Below are 12,515 nucleotides of genomic sequence, written 5' to 3'. Positions count from 1 at the left end.
CTTCTTCCCTGGGAATAATAACCCAGCAGTGCCCCAAGTGCCTTTGTTTCCCCTTTCACTCCTCATCTCCCAGCACAGATTTCCCCACAGCTCTTTTTCTGACTGCCAAACATGTCCTTTCATGTATGTTTTGCAGAAGCAGCGATAGAGCTGTCCCTCTTCCCTGCTCCCCGCTTCTCCTCTCTAAATCCACCCTTCTTGTCTCTTAAACAAGCTGTGATTCCAGACATGGTAGGATTTTGAACATGAAAGTGGATCTGATTGTAAACAAAAGGGTAGCTGACTTCATTACATGAAAAAGCAATGCAAAAGATTGTGAAAAGATAGAAGAGGGAAAAGGAAGATGGGCTTTTTTCTTCCAACTGAAGTGAGGGTAATCAGAGGGCTATGAGTAACAGAAGAAAGTAAGTAATTTGAATGGTATGTTCCTTCCATCCTGCAAAGTCCTCCATGCTTAAATTTAAGGATATATTAAGTTTTATTAAATACTAACACAAACTCTGTGTGAGGAGACATGCTTGAACACTGTTTTTTAATTTCTTAATTTATTTCTTTAAACTCTTAAATTCCCCTTTTATTCCTGGTTATGGATTTCCCTTGCTTACTGGTTTAGAGTTTTACTGGAAGAGAAAATAATGTAAAATTTGCAAGCCATGGCCTTGCTTCTGTTCATCTCATAGAAGCAAAAAGCAGAGAGAAAAAATGAAATAATTTTATCCCACTTCTTCCCTCTCTCCTTTCCACAAGCGCGTGTTAGAGGAGACACTAATGAGACAGCATGGTGGAGTGGTGGATTGCTTGGCCAGGAGAGGTCTACACTGCTCCCAGCTGCTGGGGTTGCTGATCTGGTTTGCTTGGATGTCGCCCGGTAGGACACAGCGTGTGACTACCAGCGGCGGTGGCCACCACCGGTCTGCCACGACCGCCAGCTCTGCTGCTGCACGTTCCGGGGGTCCCTGACGGACAGGGCACGCTCAGGGGTCTGCCTGCCTGCTACGGTCGCCCCAGGGCAGGGAGGGGGTTAGCACAGGGCAGCGCTGCCTCCTGCCTCTCTGCCCAGCTCTGCGTCCCGCTCTGCCCCTGCTCAGGGGACAACCCATGGGTGTCCGCTTGCATCCAGTCTTCGCATCCCAGAAAGGCCGGTTAGCGTCTGGCCTGGCCATGCCTCTGTCCCGAGTGCTGGTGTCACTGGAGGATGGTGTCACTTGTTTCCAACTACCACCGAGAAACGGGAGGAGTTGTGTACCGAAAGAAGCGTGCTCAGCACGCGCCTTGGCGTTAACCAGCAACGTGCTGCCCACAGTCACTGAGCTGCTCAATTTTCAGCTGTAAACCCAAGAGGTCCTGCTCTTTCTAAGACAGTGTGTGACCCAGCAGCCAAGGGTGAGATCCTGCTTACACAGTAAGAGTTTAGGGTTAAGGATATCCAATTTGAAAACCCTGTTGCCTCTGATTTTGTCTTTGTCATTATCCTGCATTCACTTGGAGTGCTCTTAAATCGTTGGCTTTTCGCTTAACCTATTGAAAGAAAACAATAGACCTATCGTTAAGTTTAAATGCAAGATACAATTAAAAGCCCGGATCTCTGATGTGGCACTTTAAAAATCCCTCTGTAGAGGGAAGGAGGTTTCTTTTCCGTTGGGAACTCTGCATTATTTAGTAGATTTGCCTTGCAGGACAGATCGTTTCAAGGCTTTACGATTATATAGAGGATCAAACATTTTTGTGGCCTGAATTAAAGCAAAATAATCACTAGCTCCATGAAACTTTGTGGTTTCCTGGACAGGCTTTTTTCTTTCCTTACCTTCTTGTCCCTGAGCAGATTCTTTTTCTTAAACCCTCTTTATTTGACATGTATTTTCTTCCTGGAGTGAATCTTCGATCTGGTTCCCTAATGAAGCAACGAAGCCAACTTAAAGAAAATGAGTTTCAGTCAGCTGTTCCACTGCCTCCTGTCGTGAGCACCCAGGTGTCTGCACCCCGAAACCCTGGCTCCCAGAGAAGTTCTTTCTTTTATTCAAACAAGAAAATCAGCTAATTTCACCCTGTGCTGTTCATACTCTTCTGCTGCTCATTAACATCACTCCTTTAAGTCAAACTCTGTAAATATAGAACTTCTTTGCTTTTGTTGTTTATTTTTCTTTGGTTGGTTTTGTTGCTAGCCTCTGTCTCTCCAACCAAGTGGCACTTTTCTAATGCTTATTCGGTCTTCTTGAAAGGATCAAGCACTCCTCAGTGCCTGTATTGGTCTCTGGGGTGAAGAGGTATGTCTGAAACTGACATTCAAAAAATAAGTTATTTTGGGGAGGGAGTAAAGCGTTGCATATTTTACATCTCCTTGAATACACAGAACATTTTGTCACATGCTGGGCTGTTTGGTTTGAAAGAGAATATTCATACTGAACAAAAAACATTTCATTTCTGCAGTGACTGAGACTTTCTGAAAGTGGTAGTTCTTTGTAAAGTACTTCTCCCCTCAGTTTATTTCAGTGAAATTCTGAATCATGGCTGCCAACTGCTGTTTCTGGCGGTGGGATGCTGCCTGAGCCGGGGTGAGCTTGGTAGCAGCCTCACATCTATATGCTGTAAATGATGTATGAAATGCAAAATCCTCACTTGCCCCGTCTGCGGGGAGGAGGGAGACGATGCTTTGCTGCTGCTGGTTCTCTGTTCTCTTAGCTGAAACTCTTCAGCGGAGAATCATTAAAAAATAAATACAGTGATAAAGAAGAAGAAATGACAGCTGGAAGACATTGCAAAACTGCAGAACAAACAAATGGGAGAACCAGTTAAAGCCACCTACCACTGCCCGTGGCTGGCTACACGAAATGACTGCCAGGCACGCTCCCTTCTCTGACTTGATTCTTTTTGTTTTCCCGAGGAACTGTGCTTCATATCAGCCATAGCACCTGGTTGAATCCGTCTATTTATCTTTTCTTTTAATTAAGAAATAATGTCAGTGGGATGAAAATAAAACCTGACAGGATGAAGATCTCCTACTGTATTATCAAAACAACGTGAAGGTGAAACTGAGATGTTTATTTTTGAAAGCAAGAAATCATCTTCTAGTGGCAAGATCCTATTACTGGGAGCTTATTGTTGTTACATTAATGAATGAAAATACGTACAACGAAGTGAATGATGGAAGATCTGACCAGACAACCAGAAACTTAAGCTCCTCACACGGGTGATGGTGACACTGAGGCTAGTGGTTGACTGCTATTTTTGGACAGCCTTTCCCACCTGGCTCAGAGGGGATTTTGTTCTGAGTTAACTGGCCTGAAGAATTGCCAGAGACCCCTGGTAAGGGATAGGGGTGTCAGGTCCTTGATGCTTTTAACTCCCATTGACTGCAATGGAGCTGACAATAGATAAGAAGGCAGCGTGAATGTCTCTAAGGCCTCTGGAGTTGAACTCAGAGGTGTTTGTCAGTCATGCAGGCTTCCTTGGTGTTGCCTGTGGAAGGCTGCTCACTTGAGAGTAGGAACCAAAACCTGCCAGCCTCATGAGAAGAAACACGCCTGCATACTCAGCTGCTTAATGCAATAGAAGATGAAGAGGAAAATAATTTTTCCCTTAATTTTGCCTTTCAGACTATTTACTGATAGCTCCAGGGAAGAGTCTCGATCCACTCAATTTCTACAGCCCTTTTCTTTCTCCTCAGGGCAGTCACTTGCACCTTTGCTTGGACAAATTGACCTGGACTGGTTCTTTTGCTTCAGAGGACAGCTGAAAAAAACATCTCCCCTTCTGCAGCATAGCTAAGTGGTCAGAAGGTTTGACCATAGTGAGATGTTTGAGGGTTTGGGTTGTCTTTTTTTTCTTGTGGGGATTCCCACCACTATGCCCACCCTCAGGAGTGTGGCTGTGGCGATGGGCTGCAGATTGGTCTTGGAGGGCACGTGGGCAGCGAACAGGAGATCTTCCACACCCTCTGCACCCTCACCAAGCTGAAGTGTGCCCAAAACTTTGGTAGAGCTGGGCAGACAGCCAGTGGGGTGTAAAGATGGGCAGTGATGAGAGCAGCTGGGTAGGGAACCGTGTGTTCTTGCTCTCAGGAATATGTCTGTATTTCTAATTTAAATCACTCTCAGATACAATGAAGAATAAAGCATTTTGATCAGAGTTAGCGATGACCTATTTAACATTTAAACTGGTTGGCACTTATTTCAGCTCGTTTATGAGTCCTTAATGAGTTTAATGAGTTCTCTTGGATGTCAGCATTTACTACAAGTGTAGCTTTATGGCCCTGGATCCAGGAGATGTGAGTGGCTGGTTTTGTGACCTTGGGCAATGCCTTGAATGTAGTGGTGCCTCAGTTTCCCATAACGAGGATGATGCAGAATACCTCTCATGGCTGCTTGCACTGCGAACTATATGGGACAATTATTTTATTACATTTTGTTTGCGTAATACCCAGTGTAACGGCACCTGGATTTCTGTAGGGCCTCTAAATGACGCTATTTTAAAAATGAAAGATGGTTGTTAAGAAATGCAGCATAGCATGACAGGGACACACATATATATGTATGGTCCTGTCTTAAAGAAGACAGAAAAAAAGCAGTGTCTGTTAGTCAAAGTGATGCAGTCCCAGGACACCACAGGAATTATTTCATTTGTATTACTCTCTACCCGTGTGAGAACCCATACCTGCTTTTCAGATTTTCAAACAGATAAGCAATTTTTTAATTGATGCTTAGCCTGAATATATCTAATGTCAGCCAACTATTGTTAATAGGAGCTATTATAACATAAAAGTGCTGATATTTTAAATGTAGTTGGTCAATCCCAGCAGGACTATACATCCAAGCCTCTTCTACAAGGTTGTATTAGTCATTTGACACTGGTGCTGAATTTATGTTGTCAGATCTGTGCCAGCTATTGAAACTTGACAACTAATTCTGGATAAGACTGATTGGAATTGATAAACCCTCTTTTATTTTGGGGCGAAAATTGGAAGTGGCTGCTAGTCCAAATAGAATCTCTTATCTAGTATGGCACGATGGCATTTAATGAAAAACATTCAAACAAATCTACTCTTGGATTGCCCTGAAGATAGAGAGTTGCAGAGTTGGATGCAATTCAAATCAGTAGTTCTTTATTTTGCATAACTTTGGAGCATGTCCGAGACTGTTCATTGGTACCTGATGTCATTAACTCTGGCGGCCACCACCTAAATGTCTTGCTCCTCACGTGTATGAAACATTATATTATTAGAGGAATGTTTGGAGGATAAGGAAATATGTTTGTTTGTTTCATATTCTTTGCATGTGCTAATAATGACACCTTATTAGGACTGAAACATATTTTGAATTCGAACGTCATTTTGCCTTGTACAAAAAGTGTTACCTTGGGCTTGCAGTATTACAGAGACTTTGATGTTGAAAATTTGTTTATTTTTAAACACTAACTGTAGCTCGGCTCCTTATTTTTTTCCTACAATACCCCTAAACAAGCTAAAAAGCTGTGCAGAAGGTGGTGTACCCTGTCAAACCATGTCCTCCTGCTGCAGCTCTGCTCGTCACCCTGAAGCTGCGTTACCATCGGGTTATGGCCACGCGAAGAAGCCATGGTGAAAATTCGTCTGAGCCTAACTCTGTGCCAACATGCCCGGGTGGCTGTGCTTTGTGGCTTTTGTTGTTTTTTTTTCTGCCTTGTCGTACAGGCAGAGCCGGTGCCCGCGTGTCTGTCCGCGCTGTGTGGACGGTTCCTGGGGAGCACGGGAGGACCAGAGATCAGAAGCCAACTCGAGCTCTGTTGGCAGTTTTAAAAATAGGAGGGATATCAGCAAGGCTTGGCAGTGTCACCTTCAGCCCCTTTGCGACTGTGCAGCACTGCGGTACATGTGATGCTGTGCGGCTGCGTTGTGTTTTCCCGGCAGCACTCCCATTTCGAGGACTGTCTGCCCAACTTTGCAGGAGGAACGGGCTTTTACAGAGTTGGCTTCTTTTGTTTTGGCTTTCCAGTGTCGTTTCCATCATTCTTCAGTGCTGCAGCCTATTCTGATATGTTCGAGGCATTATTTCCTTTTGTAAATACAGGTAGGTAAGGCATTGCCTTGACGTTGTCATGCAGTGAACGTTCAGTGGACTAACCTCCAAGTAGCTGTGAGTCTGCCCTCCTGCCATGCCTATGTTGGTCCTGTAGCGGCTAAAGTTATTTTAATTTGCACATAGAAACTAAGCTACGGAGAGAAACGAAACTTTTGTCAGGTAATAAAGCAAAACCTCGTGCCTAGTGCCTCCAAGCAGAGTGTCTCTGAAGGCATCTCAGCAGGGACAGAGAGAACTACACTGATGTTCAAATGTGGCGACAACCAGTAGGAAACCATAGGAATAGGAATGTAGATGGGATTTAGGCAGGCCGAGTTTAAGCTTAGCAGAGTACCTGAACTTCTGTAGTGGCCTTGGGATAGGGGAATCACCTGGGACTGAGCAACATGTTACATCTTTCAGACTGCCTCATCCTTTCCTCTTCGAGACCTCCCTCACTCACAGTGGCAGTTTGGCCACTGTCCTATTTCCCCAGACCTTGGCAGCAAAGGCGTATCTCTCAGGAGCTGTGGGTGAGCCATCGGTGTGTCCCTCCAGCCTGGACCCCACCCTCTCTTTTGCCTGCCAGAGTGCTAGGGAGAAAAGTTTGACAAATTGTTGTCCACTCAGAGGTTCTCAAGTTCTTTTGCCTCACTTCTATTTTTAGATTGATTCCCTTTGCTTTTTTTTCGTTGTGCTACATTTTGCCAGATTTCTGCCCAGAGGAAATTTTTATAGCTCAATTTTAAAGCCCTTGCAATTGAGGATTTATCCTGGGAATGACACAATCCAACTGGAGTAGCACAAATGGCACAGCACTGAAATAAAAGGTTATCAAGACTGTAATTTATTTGTTTAGGCCACTCGGAGTACAAAAATGCCTCTTATTTCTTCAGCTCCCTGATGCTTTCAGACTGTCTCGCTCTCTCCGTCAGTCATTTTCTCTACAGCAGCATTTTTCAGGAAGCGCAATTAAAAAGCTGTTTCCTGATACACCCTTCCCCCTGCCTCTGTCCCTTCGCTTCCCCCTCGAAATCCCAGCTCGGGCACAGGTTGTTTCCTTCTTTCTCATCCAGGTGACTTGGGGGTGACAAAGGGTAATGAACTCTCTTCATGTCTTGTTATATGGCAAAAGACCAGAATAGCAAAGTGGCAGGCTTAATCTCCAGCAGTTAGGGTGAAAAAGAGAGGCAGGATGCGAAACCCACTTAAAATATGTTTCCATGTTCTAATATACATTTTGAATTTATAGAGAATTGACTCGTGCCATTTGTTCAAAGCCAGAAAATGCATGTGATCTGCAATTGAACTTATCACGCTGTAATAATGTGCCAGGCAGTTTTCAGGAGTGATGGGTACTGTTTTTCATGAGTCCTTTCTGCTGAGCTGATCCAAGGCCAGCCACAATAAAACTGGTGATGGTCATTAGCAGTGCCTCCTGCAAAGCTATTCAGTTAGGAGCTGGTGGTTTGAGGTAGGCAGTGGTTTTTGTGACCCTTCCTTGCTGGCAACTCATTGGACTTCACCACAGAAGAAGATGACATGCCCCTAGGAGGTAAAACGGGTCAAGGAGTGATTAGTCTCTAATTGGGAGACAGCTGAAGGGCTGTAAGGTGTGACAAAGAGCAGTGATAGTTCCTTGCTAAACATAAGGAAGTTGTGGTGTGCTCCAGGTAAAGTCGCATGAAAGGAGATAGCCTAGCTCCCCAGCACGCATGGAACATGCTGGTGCCATCAAGGACTTCTAAGGAATATTTAATTTCCTCCCAGTAGGGAACAGCGTGTGTTGGTCGGGCTGCCCTTGTCAAGGGGCAGAGATGCCGGCAGCGTACAGTGATGCTGGGATGAGGGCGGATGTGCTGCCTGCTCGGGTAGGAAGAGGATCCGGGCGTTCAGGATGGCTGGAGCAGACAGAAGGTAGAGGCATGGAGGAGAGTGGTTTCTGGGGAGGACATGCTTCAGCAGGAAAGTTTTATCTCCCCTTGGCTCTGTCTGTAGCAAATGAAAGTTTGGTGGCACCATCAGTGCCGCAAATTGGAAGCTCCAACCCTGGTGCTGTGCCGGCACAGCGGTGCAGTGCTCAGTACAAAGCTTGAGGTGCCAGGACGTGCTGAGAAGTCACCTCCTGAATGCCAGTGGGTTTGTGATGGAGAGCCTTCCCTACTTAATCTCTCGGAGGCTGCTCGGAGAGTGGAGATGGGAAGAGACTTTGGAGGACAAGTAATCCAGAGGTTGCCTTGGACAAGGAGTGTGGTGATTAATGTACCACTTTTTGACAACTGGGAATTTGGAAGAACTGAAAAAAAGTGAGTCAGGGGCCCTTTACTTCTGCCAATGTGGGGTGTCGGTGGCTAGGAGACCACCCAAAGCAAGATCTTCATCTTCTGCTTACAGCTTTCAGCCCATGCTACAGCTGGCTGAAGGCAGAAGCTCTAGATCCCCAGCATTTCTGGTTTTGCCTAAAAAATAATGAAGCAATTTTAGATGATGTGTGGCTCTCTGGGCTTCTATTTTGGTCTTCCTGAATCAGGCTGGAAGAGTTGAGGGAGCTCTCGTGGACCAGGCAGCTCTGGTTGAGCCCCGTGGTCCAGGCTGTTGTGTTGAGCACTGTATGCAAACGCATGTTAGATATATCTTTGTCCTACAAGCATCCATGAAAATTCTTTCCTGCTTTCTACCACTCCTGGAACAAACCTATTTTCTGTGCTGTCTAATATTTTTTTAAAGTCTTTCCACATAGCCTCCTGGCATTTTTCTTTCCACTGATGTAAATTTATAACTGAAAACCTAGTCCAATACATCAAATGTAGAAACAGATAAACTTTCTTTTCAGTTTGTCTGTTGTTCTGTACATGCTAATGAATAGTCCAAATCAAACCTTCCACTGAAAAATGCTTCATCTCACAAGCAGCCCCTCCTCACCCCCCTGCCCGCTGCACAGCTCCTTAGGAGGGAGGGTATCAAGAGTCTGTTTCAGCACAGTTGTAGGTGACCACTGCTGTGCTTGCACAGACTGCTCGTTTGCTCTGCATCGGGTGAAGCGATGCTCCTCCCAGGCTGTCATGCCAGCGTCAGGCTTTTCCTACATGAGCAGGTACCACCACCACTGTCTGGGTAGGTCCCAACCTCGTAGTAAAAGTGCATGGAGGAAGCAGAATATGGGAAGGAAATCTGCTCTGGGGGTCCCAGCAGGAATTTCCTTCCCTCTCTGCAGCTGAGAATTGAGAGCTCACAGCCGCTGGGTTTATACAGGCATGCCCAGTAGCCAACTGTGTAAGGTACTTGGGAAACACCACATTTATCAGTCTAGAGTTTGGCTCCTCTGGCCCCTGATCTTATTCCCTCAGCAAGAGGCAGAGCACGAGTATAGACACTTAGAGACACAGCAAATAAATAATAAAAGGGCTCTTCAGCTACCATGCATTTTTAAGAAGTAATAGTGGCTGAAGTCTGTGAGAATATGATAAGTATCAAACACTTATTTTCCCAACAGAATGACAAATGCGTCTGGTTAAAAAAGGGTAATTGGGTAATGTGGAGTACAATAATATCTCAGCAGTCTCCCATTTCTTTTTAAAGAAAAGTACAAACCGTAATGCGTGCAAGCTAACATACAGCGGGGAAATGACTCTTTCTCAAAACATATGCTGGCTCCTAACTAGTGTCTGGTAGAAATATTTGGGCAACTAGAAAGCAAATGTAAAATCTTGATTCTGTTGTTTTGATAAGCACATCAATCATTTTGTATTGCTCCAAATTTTAAAGAGTTTGAGATTTTTCACTACTTCTACAGTGCTGTGCAGATTACAGAACTGTAGCCTGTGTGTACTAATCATAGAATCATAGAATACCAGATTGGAAGGGCCCTCAAGGATTATCTGGTCCAACCGTTCTTGGCAAAAGCACGGTCTAAGCAAGATAATGTAGTAATTTGAAAGTAAGTACTAAAGATAAAAATGCTGGCATTGTTTCTGCCACTGAAATAGCTGGTCCATCTCTGTCCCAGTGCTGGGAGATGTTTGCTGGCTGGGTAGGAGGCATTTCTAAGTCTCTGAATCTGTGTACTGTGTACTCCAGGAAGATGATTGAAACGTTGCAGCAGAAGGAAGCTGGGATTCCCACGTGTAGCAAAGCAATGCTGTCTGCTGTCGCAAGGGAGGACTATAAACGTGATGTCCTGTATCTGCCTGCTAAAATTCCTATACTGTTCCTTCTGATCTGCAAACTACGCATGCATTTCTGTCTCTTCCCCTCAAACTTGTATTTTTAGATGGATATCACACAACAAAGGTTTGGAATTTTGCTGTTATGGATTCAGCTACAAATAGGTGTTCCTTTTGAATTTTTTGTTTGTTTGCTGTTGTTTGGGGTTTTTTTGTTTGTTTGTTTGTTTGTTTTCTGTGGGATAAGGCAGAGAGCTGGGTTTGTCCTACTTTCGTGTATTATTTCTTGGAAAGAGAGATGGGCACAGGAGCTACACAAATGGCCTGCACATGCTCTGAAACCGTTTGCTTGGGACTTCCTGACATCCGCGTCTGTGGCTGTAGGGATTTGTACATCCAAGGCATCTGGCCAAATTCCTCTTTCTTCACCTGAAAATAAACTTTCAGGTGGAAAAAGAGCTCTTGCCTGGGGAAGCTGGGACATACGGCAGCTCTAGATGAAGGTTAAATTGTATGATTTGAAAAAAAATCCTAATGCTTGGAGAAGTGCTACTTGAATCCCCACAGCATAAAAATCTGTCCATGTGCTTTTTGGAGGTGATGGATGGACGAGGTGGAGTATGCATGAAAACTGATATTTCACACTCATTCCTGCACTTTTTGTTTGCTGTGGCATTTCTCATGGCCCATACACAAAAGGTTCTCCAAGAAAAGGATGTAAATACTCGTCCGTTTAGTCAATGTTCCTGTGTGGGTCTGGGGTCTTGCACAGCACTTTTTTGCATACACTTGAAAAATACTAACATTGAGATGGGAAAGAGGTACTGATGATTACAGCATAATACCGTGACCCAGGCCATCCTACTGTCCCAGCTTGCTTTTCCTGCCCCTCTGTTTCTGTGTGTCCAGTACCAGTAACAACTACAGAACAAACTCAGGCTTGCTGCAGGTTTCTAGGAGCTCTATGTGGGCAAAAGCAACACTTCTGAGATCCTTCTGCAAAGAATGCTATAGCAGAGCCAGAGGTTGTATGGTATTTGCCAGTCTGGCAATGTCAAAGGTAATCAGAGCTCACAGAGTTCCGATGTATAAATATTAAGGGCAAAAAATATTCTCTATGATTTCTCTGCAGTCACTCACCCTGCACCTATACATATAGACAAAAAAAAAAGGGGTTCTCCTTTCTATAAAATTCTTTTGGATACTGTAAAAATGGAGGCTGTGCAATTGCCTGAGTAATGTTGTGTGTCAAGATCCATCCTCCTCTTGCTTTGCAAGTGGGAGATTTTTCCTTGTTCTGTGCAATGGCTAAAGTCTTTGCTGCACCTCTATGTTTGCTTTCTATCACCTGAATCCAGCCCATTTTTGCTGACATTGTGGTTTTAAAATATTTTCCTAAGTTATTTTAAATGCAAAAGAGCATATTGATTTTTAAAGCATTATACTGTCATTTTTCTGTTTTACTAAAAAAACACAACCAGCTTAACATATTTCACAGCTTGCATCCTTGCCTTGAAAGCTCTGCAGATACAAATATGATCACAAAGGAGAAAAAAAAAAGTATTGAAATGCAAAGGATGGGTATTACCAGATGAGTAGAAAATTAGCATGGTAACTATTTTACTGCTAAAACTACCTTGCCCAGTATATTTCTGATTGAAGATGAAATAAAGTTCTCTCATCTTGTTTGTGTTGCTGATTTGTTGGATATTTATCGATTTACCGATCATAATGCACACTTTTTTTCCCATCTAAAGTAAGAATATTCTGCATCTGTCATGCTTTCTATGAGTAACTGATTTTCTATGATCTGTAAAACTGGTTTGCACCAATAGTCGCTAGTCATCAGCATTTCCAAAGGGTTTCTTGAAAGATACTCATTCATTCTGCTGGGAATCAATGTATTAAACTGAGCTCTAATATTGTACCCTCAGATTTTTTGTGAAACATGACAAAATAGACTTAGATACAGGTAAGTTTCTATTGAATACATAAATATCATTTATATCTATCGTATGACTTAACTGTACTTCCCGGAAAAATCTAAATGCCAGATCTTATGGGAAGAGAATGAGGTATTTGTCGTCCTGTTTAGCCCTTGTGCTGCTGAGAGCAGTAACATCACTGAGGTCATTTCCACCCTCTGTAAGGAGCTTGAGCAGTTCTTGATGGTCCTACTTGGTTCAAGAGGGCCTAGGATCAAAGTAGTATCTGGCAACATAATCCATTCAGACAACAGAGTTTTGACACAGTAGGGCTAGGGGTTGTGACTGCAGCTTCACTGCTTACTTTATCCATCCCTTTGTAGGCAGAGAGGCAG

The 12,515-nt window shown here is 43.9% G+C and overlaps 1 protein-coding gene across 2 annotated transcripts in view; it reads left to right on the top strand.

Moving 5' to 3' along the window:
* PPARGC1A (PPARG coactivator 1 alpha) overlaps positions 1 to 12,515 on the top strand; it is a 376,447-nt gene that overhangs the window by 160,632 nt on the left and 203,300 nt on the right. The gene's annotated exons all lie outside the window — the stretch shown is intronic.

Source organism: Tauraco erythrolophus, chromosome 5, assembly GCF_009769465.1.
Source record: "Tauraco erythrolophus isolate bTauEry1 chromosome 5, bTauEry1.pri, whole genome shotgun sequence".
NCBI lineage: Eukaryota > Metazoa > Chordata > Aves > Musophagiformes > Musophagidae > Tauraco > Tauraco erythrolophus.
The sequence above is the reverse complement of the archived record's forward strand: the minus strand, read 5'-3'. Positions and strand labels throughout refer to the sequence as shown.